The sequence below is a fragment of the Bidens hawaiensis genome, unplaced genomic scaffold (assembly GCF_021521415.1).
Source record: "Bidens hawaiensis isolate Kalapana, Puna unplaced genomic scaffold, B.hawaiensis_p1.1 tig00073468_1, whole genome shotgun sequence".
Taxonomy (NCBI): domain Eukaryota; kingdom Viridiplantae; phylum Streptophyta; class Magnoliopsida; order Asterales; family Asteraceae; genus Bidens; species Bidens hawaiensis.
In genome coordinates, this window is record NW_027502784.1 from 912 (window position 1) to 10,604 (window position 9,693).

The following is a 9,693-nucleotide window of genomic DNA, read 5'->3' on the forward strand; positions in this document are numbered from 1 at the left end:
ATATATCTAAGATCTATCCCTGACTAATCAAAATGAAAAGTAATCGATTATTATCACAATTGTAAACATTTATATAAAAATTATATATATAAATAAGCATCATTCAAATACATAACCAATAAAAATATAATAACAGTCTAACTTGTTTATCTATCTTCCTAATTCAAACCCCCTTGTTCAGTTTTAACATGTCCCAATTTATGGTCAAGGCGAAACTGAAACCGTAATTGCTAATTCAAGACAATTCACACATTCAATGTAATGAATCCTAATTACAAACAAAAAAATCACTCATTCAAGACAGTATCAAATTGCTTACATCGCACAAGTAATGGAACATAATTGTAAAGAAATGGAATCAAATGAAGGAATAATTTGTTTACTCACGAAGTACAAGTTAAGCCGTTGCATATCGGGTTAACCCAATTGTAATCAGAGGGGATGACGTTTAGGGCGGATTTCTTTCGGTAGCGCCGATTAGAAAGTCGTTTCAGTATTAGGAAATATGGTAAAGAGAACAAAGTTCATGATTGATTTCCTTCATAAATTACCTAATTCAAGACCAAATAGTTATGTCGGTGGTACGGGATGTACTAAATCGGCCAATCATTTAATCTTTTTATTTTTTATTTCGCTACCTTTTTGTGTGTTAATAATGTATTTAGGATATATATATATAGGGGTGGGTTAACGTACAATAATGGTTTATCGTACATTACGTACATGACCTTCCAGAGCGTTAGATTAAAAAACACGCGGTGACAATTTCGTAAATAACCCAACTCTAGTTCGCGATCAAAATTCGTTGATTACAAATCGACTCTGATCTAAATTCGGAACTGATCGCTCAATCTAATCCAATTGCTAAACTCTAATCACAGCTTAAAGTATGAAATCTCTAAAGTCAAAAACCAAACCAATCAAAATCAAACTTCGTTGAACATCAAGAAATCTTAAAAATTGATCAAAAAATGATGATTTAATCAATCGAATTGATGTGTAGAAGTATTTAGATTCATCAATCGATTATGGAATTGCAGAAATAATGCACTCAGTCGAGCTCTGATTAGGGTTCAAAATATTACTTTTAAACGTTCTGAAACAAAAACTGGAGCTGGAGCTCTGATTAGGGTTCAAAATATTACGTTTAAACGTTCTGAAACAAAAGTGAAGACCTTTAAATGTTCTGACAAAAAAGAACATCTTTAAATGTTCTGACAAAAAATGAACATCTTTAAACGTTCTAATACGTTTAAAGAAGTTTTGGGTGTTCAAAAAAGTTTAGAAGTTCTGAACTTCTAAAGTTTAGAAGTTCAGAACTTCTAAACTAACAAAAAAGTCCATAAACAAAAATTTCAATGTTCAAGCCAAATTCCTATCGTTAAACATTCATATGTTAAACCTTTAAAAGATTAAGGTTAAAAGTTTAAACGATCAGGTAAAAAAGCAAAAAATAAATAAATAAAACGTTCAACTTACATGTTCAGACCTTTATAGGAACACCTTTAAACGTTTAGAATTTCATATCTAAAACTAAACACCTGTAATATGAAATTGAACACTGAAATCACATCATATAATCTTGTAATCATCAAACAATTATCAATCAACCGTCAATTTGATCATCGATTCCATCATATGAACAAATATGGAATGTCTGCAACTGGGTTTTTGCAAATGGCGTATTCAGTTCAAATCAATTGAAGTGTGTGTCTGCAAATGACGTCGGTGACGATGGTTGAATCGATGCAACGGTTAATTAGGATGGAAACGATTTGAAATAATTTACAAATTTTCCACCGCGTGTTTTTTAAAAATCTAGGGTTGAGAGTGTCGCGTATGTAATGTACGATAAGAGATTAATGTATTATATATATATATATATATATATATATATATATATATATTAATCGAGAAAAATGTCAAATGAAGCAGTCAAATCAAATCAGTTTGTCAAATCTGGATTTGGACTTATAGCACAAGAAGCAATAATTAAAAACACTACTTAAAGGTAGGGTATATTTTATGGAAATTGCATCATAAAGCAAACTTTTACGCAACCTTTTTAAGATTAAATAATTAATTAACTCAGATCCGTATATATATCAAGTATGTATACAACAAATTAATTTTCTTTTAAAAGCAAGATTTTTAGAAAATGTCATTAAAAATGTATGACTTTAGATTTTTAGTGGCATACACAAAATACCACTAAAAACATAAATTTATCACACTAAAACTATGTGCCACTAAAAATGTGCGCTAAGCAAAGATAGCATACATAAAGTGCCATTAAAAACCTAAATTAATGGCACAAAAGCTAAATGCCATTGAAAACGTGTGTCACTAGATTTTTTGTGGCATACGCAAAGTGCCACTAAAATCATAAATTAGTGGCACTAAAACTAAGTGCCACTAAAAATGTGTTACAAGCACAGATAGCATGCGCAAAGTGTCATTTAAAACCTAAATTAGTGGCACAAAAGTTAAATACCATTGAAAACATGTGACCCTAGATTTATAGTGGCATACGCAAAGTGCCACTAAAATCATATAATGGCAATAATACTAAGTGCCACTAAACATGTATTGTAAGCTAACAAAGTGCCATTAAAAACCTAAATTAGTGACACAAAAGCTAAATGTCATTAAAAACGTGTGCCACTTAATGGCTTTTTTTAGTGAGAGAACATAAAAATAAAGAAGGCGGAGATCACTACAAGAAATTCAAGTTTTAGCGGCGACCCCTTGTCGCCACTAATAACCCCGTTTGTCGCCACCAAAGGGTTTAGCGGCGACACGTCGCCACTAATTCCGTGCCGTTGATGACCTTCGTGTCGCCACTAATGCCCACACCATCTCCTCTATTCCCTACACCGGAGCTTTGCCGAAAAATATTTCCGATGTGGATTTCACTATGTTCGTAAGAAAACAATCATTAAATTCTCACAAGATTGAATCATTAAAAATGACAGAATCATTAGAAAGGAAATAAAACAGCATAAAATTCTCATTACATCGGTCCAAAATTATACAAAATTTTTACAAACAAATTGGCCTTAAAACTATAAAAAAAATTGTACAGTATAAACGAGATATAAACTATTATTTCCGGCGAAGTTGCATCTCTGCCGGAGATGAAGTTATTGCTGAGTAGCAGGTCCGCCGGAGAAGAAGTAATTTCCGGCGAGTTACAGGTAGTCGCCGACGTGTTGGCATGTTGCAGGTGGTGACGATGTGTTGGCATGTTGCAGGTGGTTGACGATGAGCGTCGGTGGCTGGTTGCCGGTAGAAGAAAAGACGGAACATGAGATGAAGGTGTTTGTGTATTTTTTGTTTTTGTGAGGGGTGTTTTAAATTAGGAAATGTGGATGTGTTTGTTTGGAATGATTGTGGCCCTTAGATTAAGAGTTTACCAATAGTTAGGAATGTTTGTTAATGGAGCACATGGATCAAGACCTTTAGCAATGGCATTAGCGACGACATCCGGCATTAGCGACGACAAACAAGACTGTCGCCGCTAATTCCAGGCATCGCAGCTATTAGTGTTGCCGCTAAAACTTGAATTTCTTGTAGTGGATAGTGTTTTTGTGAAAATTAGGGTTTGGCCTAAAAGTGGCGTTAAGTATATATAGAATCGATCGAACCGTTTAGGGTGATTACTTTAACTTAATTTTGATTTATTATATTAAGGAAAAATTCTATAAGTTAAATACAATTTAATTTCATTTTAAATAGTTTTATTAGCAAAAAATTATGAGAACTCGTGTTATTTATGAAAAGAAACCTTGTTTTAATTTTAATAGTATAGTAGAGTAGATTTTGATTTATAAAATTAAGAAGAAATTTTAGAAGTATGTTATTTATGAAAATAAGCCTTTTGTTATAATAATATAGTAGATATGTTCGGCCCAAGAAAGAACGAAAATCAACATAAAAGCCCAAGATTATAGCCAAGACAATCTTGGGTTTGGCTCAAGTATAAACCAAACCGACTCAGCCGGCTCATATTTGAAATCGAGCTAAAGATTTAAGCTCGAGCTCAGCTTGGTTTTTAACCGAGTTGGCTCACCGTTCTTAGGCTCAAACTTAAAAAAAAAATCAATACATATCGTTTAAAATTCAATAGTCAAAAATATCATTTAATAGCTAAAAAGTTGAACCCAATACATTGAGCGAAAATCAAGTTCAACGACCAGATACAAAATTGGTTCAAAATTTCAACGAAATACAATAAGTTCACTAGCATCCATCAATCCCCAAATATGACATAGGCATCCAACTCCACGGATAAATACATGCAAATAATAACCAATATTTATAATATATTATAGGGATTACTCTATGTAGATAAAAATAAAGTATCTTAAAAGTAAAATAATCTAAGGATTGCAAGCGAAGCAAGCCAATCCGGCTCATTACGAATCGAGCTGAGTTAGGCTCGCTTTCTAACCAAGCCAAGCAGGCTCGGCTCAGTTCTGGCTAAGCCTTATCAAACGAGTTTTTATCGAGCTAAATCTGAATAAGCTCTAAGCCACGAGCTTTTCAAATAGTCATAGCTAACATTCAAAGTATTGCATCCATTTATTATAATGTCTAAGTTGTTTTTTTGTTGTTATAGTTCCAACATAGATTTTTCTAACACCAAAAAAACATTCATCCAATATATACCAATTGCCAAGGGGATAAAAAGGTGTACATTTTAATTAATAACTCACATTTTTAATGTTAGTAAATTTATGTTTTTTTTATAATTAATAGCTCATCAAAGCGTATATAATTAAAAAACAACACAAATGGAATTAGTAGACATCGCCCGACCCCCATATCAAAATTAAATTCGGACTCTTATCTATGGAGATCCAATAAGTCCCGGACTGAAATGGCAAAAATGTTCGAAACCCGACACCAACCTGCAACCTTTTCCCAAATCGCTTGCGCAAATCTGCAAGAAACGAAGCATGTTCAGTCGTCTCCTCAATTTGTCCACAAACCGGACATAGTACAGGATTCATTACCAAATTTCGTCTAGCTAATGATACCCACGATGGTATCCTTTCCATTTCTGCCCTTCACGCTAAAATCCATTCCTTTTTGGGACAATACTATTCCATTTATAAAGTAGTTCCCACTCGGCTGACGAACCGCTTCCAGCATGGCTTTGAGACATTTTACCAAAAAACCGGGCCTGCCCTCCGATCCCCACAGCAACCGATTAGCCACCGGATTCAAAATAACCCCTTGGCAAATGACACGCAATCAACAGGTTCATAAACTCCTCAATTTTGTCTCTCCTCATTAATATATCCGACACCCTAGACCGTTTGTTCGACTCAAGCCCGAATAAAACCTGAAATCTCTTCTGGAAAGAAGATCCCACACCAAATATCCTTAACATCCACCTCCAAGTGCCTCCACTTCAGTGCTTCACTGTAAATTTTGACAATATATTTCTATGGATACAACCTTTCGCCAAACGCCTTTTTTTCGCTCTGAATTCTCCATCACCATTTGGCAACATCGCAACAACATAAGATTTCGCTCTTGAATTTTGACAATATATCAAAGCGTAATTATGTATAGGTAATAGAGCAAACGCATTATTTATACATATATCGATTATGTGTAGAAACGAAATTTGTTCATAACCTTTTCTTCTAAATTTAAGAAAAACGAATAAACATGAACTTTTATTAATTTATGTTACCTTAATTTTGTGAAAATAAAAATATAAAAAAAATATTTTGTTTAGCATGTTATCAAAATTTTATTTATGTTATCCTAATTTTATATTTTAAATATTGTTGCTGCAACAAGGATATGGCTTAGTAAAGGATGGATGGTATCCTCATGAGATTCCTAAAACTGTCAACAACTGTAGACTCCTGCTTAGATCAGTTTTGAAATACATAAGATCTGTTGTTTGACTTTGGCTTTCAAGAGTCAAAGATGTAAAAGAATCAAAAAGCTTTTCTACTTCTTGCTCTATAAATTCTAGAACAAAAAGTCAAAAACCTAAACTTGCTTTTTTATAAAACTATATAAGTGTAGGTCTATATACAAAGTGCAATAGCAGATAGTCAAAAACCCAATCTTATGTCTATATACAAAAACCGATGCAGTCGGTACACAACCAAACGCAACATAACAGATGATATTAGGGTCTGCAGTTGTGATATATATAGTTCTCTCATTAGTTTCAAATTTTGAATTAGGCTTCTGCGTGCGTATCCATCTTCTGATTGTTTCCATTCAAGGGTGTATTTAGATGTGTACTATCAAACTGATTCTCGTGTTTGAATAGTTTATGTTACGCCTATAAGATTCGCCATTAAAGGAGACTGCTTTATGAGATAATATATATACTAGCCATATGCACTTTTTTAAGTGTATATATAAAGTGAAGAGTTTCAATAAGCAACTTGTTTTGGTTTTTGTTCTATATTTTGTATGAGAATGATGTAAGTCAAAAACAACAAATCCTATTCATTTCAAACCAATCTAAACAAATGATATGCTTCCAACTTCTATAGATTCCTAAAAGTAACAAGTGAAGACAGAAACCAAATAAGGGCTTGGAAAAATAATTGTATATATACACTTAAAAAATTGCATATGGTTGTATAAATATCAATGGCTAGATAACTGCTTTTAAGAATAAATCCCAAGTAAACGACTTTCCGTTTCTCGATTAACAGAACATAGATGCACATATACAAAATAAGCATGTAAATGAATTCCCATTTCTAAATAAGCATAACTTTACTTATCGTTCCAGTTTGATCCACAATTAGTACCCGATAGATAAAAACTAATAACAATCATAAGATCCATCCGCTGAATCTGAATTAAGGTACAAAACAAGTTACAAGCGAGACAAATTGATACTGAAACAATCAAACCCAATCAACTGAACTCGTTTGAAGCACTAGAAAAAACCTACTTTCATAATTCAAAATAAAATATGTTTTTAACAACAGAAAACAAGTACTTAATAGACTATAAGTTTAAAACACACATCCAAATACAAAAAACTTAAACAAACCTAATTGTCTCTTAGAAACAAGTTAAGGTATTGGTGTAACGATGAAAAGTTGAGAAGCAGCTGACGACCCTATGTATATGCTTAAAACTCTTGTCATGCACATTATAGGTTATCATCCTTCCAAGGGTCACCAGCACCACAAATGTATCTTCTTCTTCTTCACCTATGACCACATCAACGACTTTAAAATCATAATAACTCGACCGGAACATCCCTGGGAAAGCACGGGTAAGTACAACAAGGTCTACTTGATACTTGACAAACCACCCCAAACGATCGCTCAACATTTCATACACGTTCAATATCTGTAAAAAAAGGCCATATTTATATACTATTAAATGCAAATGACCTCTAGATTCCCCAAAGTACATTGTAGAGTAATGATTGGAAGACATCATCTCCGGCGGTAAGGGTAATGTTTGCAATTGTTCAACATCAAGTTTAAAGTACAAGTGACTGCTATAACGGGGAGGCCAATGGATAGATCCATTCCAATAAACTCCATCGACTAATAAGGGATGATTCGCGGAGAAAGATTCAACTGAAACCTTCCACTTCCGTGTATCAGACGAGTAAATTAGAACCTGAGACAATTGCCCGACGAGCATGTAAAGTACGAATACAAACAACTTTGTAGCGAGGGCAATCTGTTGGATGAAATGCCAAAGCCATAAAATTGATGGTTTTAGGAACTCTCCGACCTCCTGGGGCAGAGGGTATGACTGCAGATTGCTTGGTGGTGGGATTAAACACATAATATTTACTTGACTCTGGGTACCCATTATCACTACGGCAAAGAAGCAATCCATTACAAGATTGCAGGATTGTGATAGTACCGTAACGGTCACGGTAGAAATTGAGACCATGAAAAGGAGGAATGCTTCGGTTTTCGACATCAAACGGAACATATAACTTTCTGCTGTCATCAAAAAGACCAGCTGGAGATTTTGAAAAACTATTATGATTATCATACCGGGTGGTTAAATGTCTGTGACTCAAAAGACTTAGCCAGTGTTTAGATACAGATTTAAAGCTAAGGATGGAGATGACAGGAAGCCAGATAAGGATTTCGGTTAAAAGGTCATCGTTGGAACCAATCAATGCTCCAGATTGATGAACGGAATCCTCCTGCCTTATTTTCTTTGTTTTGGGTCTTGTGTTCATCATATTTGGAAGAAGAAGAAGAAGATTAGGGTTAAGCGGCGTGAAGCTCAAGCAAATAAACTAAATGCCATGATATTTATATACTTTACCATGAGATGGATTAAAAATATGAAAATTAGCCCAATAGACATGTTTAATTAACTTTTTTTTCTTTTTCCCAGAAATAGGCTTATAGCCGACAACTCTCTAGCCACCCTTAATTCAAGACCAATGAGTTTGTGTCACAAAGGATAAGCCGGTTAAAAAGGCTAAACCTTAACCAACATTTTTTGACTAATTAAAATTATTAATTAGTCTTTACATACCAAGTATGAGAAGGTTTAAGTGGGATACAGGCCGTCGCCTCTTTTTAGCCTACTTGCAAATAACTAAAAAAAGTTGACCTATAAGTTAGATTTAAACCTCTCGGGCACATGTCAAGTAAGGGTTGGTAAGAATTTGTTTTTTTTATTATCATTTTCGAAGCTATAAATGTATCGGCTAAGCTCAACTGAATTGTCCCTCATGCGGTCATGCCGCAATCTAATTTGTCAAGTAAGAGATGTCTAGATCGAGTTGTTGGTAAAAGTTAAAAATCAAAGAAAACAATGGTCAAAGATGTCTATTTTAGTCATTTCAATTTAAAATTGAGCATTAATTATTAAGAAAAAAATATAATAATATTTAGAAAAACTAAGGTAGTGTTTGACATACACGAATGAAAGACGTAATAAAATAGACGATTACGAAGGAATTAAAAAAGAGTGCTTGATTGGTTAATGAAACTGCATTACCTTGTCTATTTCATTCTATATAAAACACTTCAAAAATTTTAATTGCCTTTTATGAGTTGAGTCAATCTGGCGTACTGTAGCAAAATGCAACTAAGCTTATAAGCTCATAAGCCGCCATGATAGGCTTCCTAACTTCAATATTAGGCTTCCTTGTTTGAAAGCTAGTGCTTATAACTTGTTAGCTTCTGACTATTGGTATTACATGAGTGGGTTAGGGTATCCAAGACATCGTATAGTTTTTATATTATAATCATTTACGGTAAAAAGACAAATCACAAAGCTCTTAGCATCCTAGATGTCATGGAAATATAAAATAGAGGTTATTGAAGAAGAAAGCAATAGGTTTTCATGCTATTTGTCAAATTATGATGTGATGTTTTGGATGGCCCAGAATGATGTAGTGTTCAACCAAAAATTAATTCAATTGAGTAATATGATGAGAAATATAGTACTTGTGTGTACTATTGAGATCGAAAATGGCCACTTTCAAATGGGAGAGATGACTATCTTTTAATGTTAATGGTAAAATGTAATCTTTGTTTATTTGGTATTTTGTTTTGGTGGAAACAATCTGAAGGCCGTTGTAATATATTTTGGGTCACTTAGCTTATTTATATACCGAGCCTTGGTGATTAATAAAAATATTGGCTGTTCAAAAAAGTGAAGGGTCCTGCGTACGTGGCCATTTGGTCCTTTAAGGGTGTCACTTGA

General features: G+C 33.7%; 1 pseudogene; it reads right to left on the bottom strand.

The window, feature by feature from the left end:
• Positions 1 to 7,056: 7,056 nt before the first annotated feature.
• Positions 7,057 to 8,209, bottom strand: LOC143606194 (F-box protein At5g07610-like; annotated as a pseudogene).
• Between the last annotated feature and the right edge of the window lie 1,484 nt (positions 8,210 to 9,693).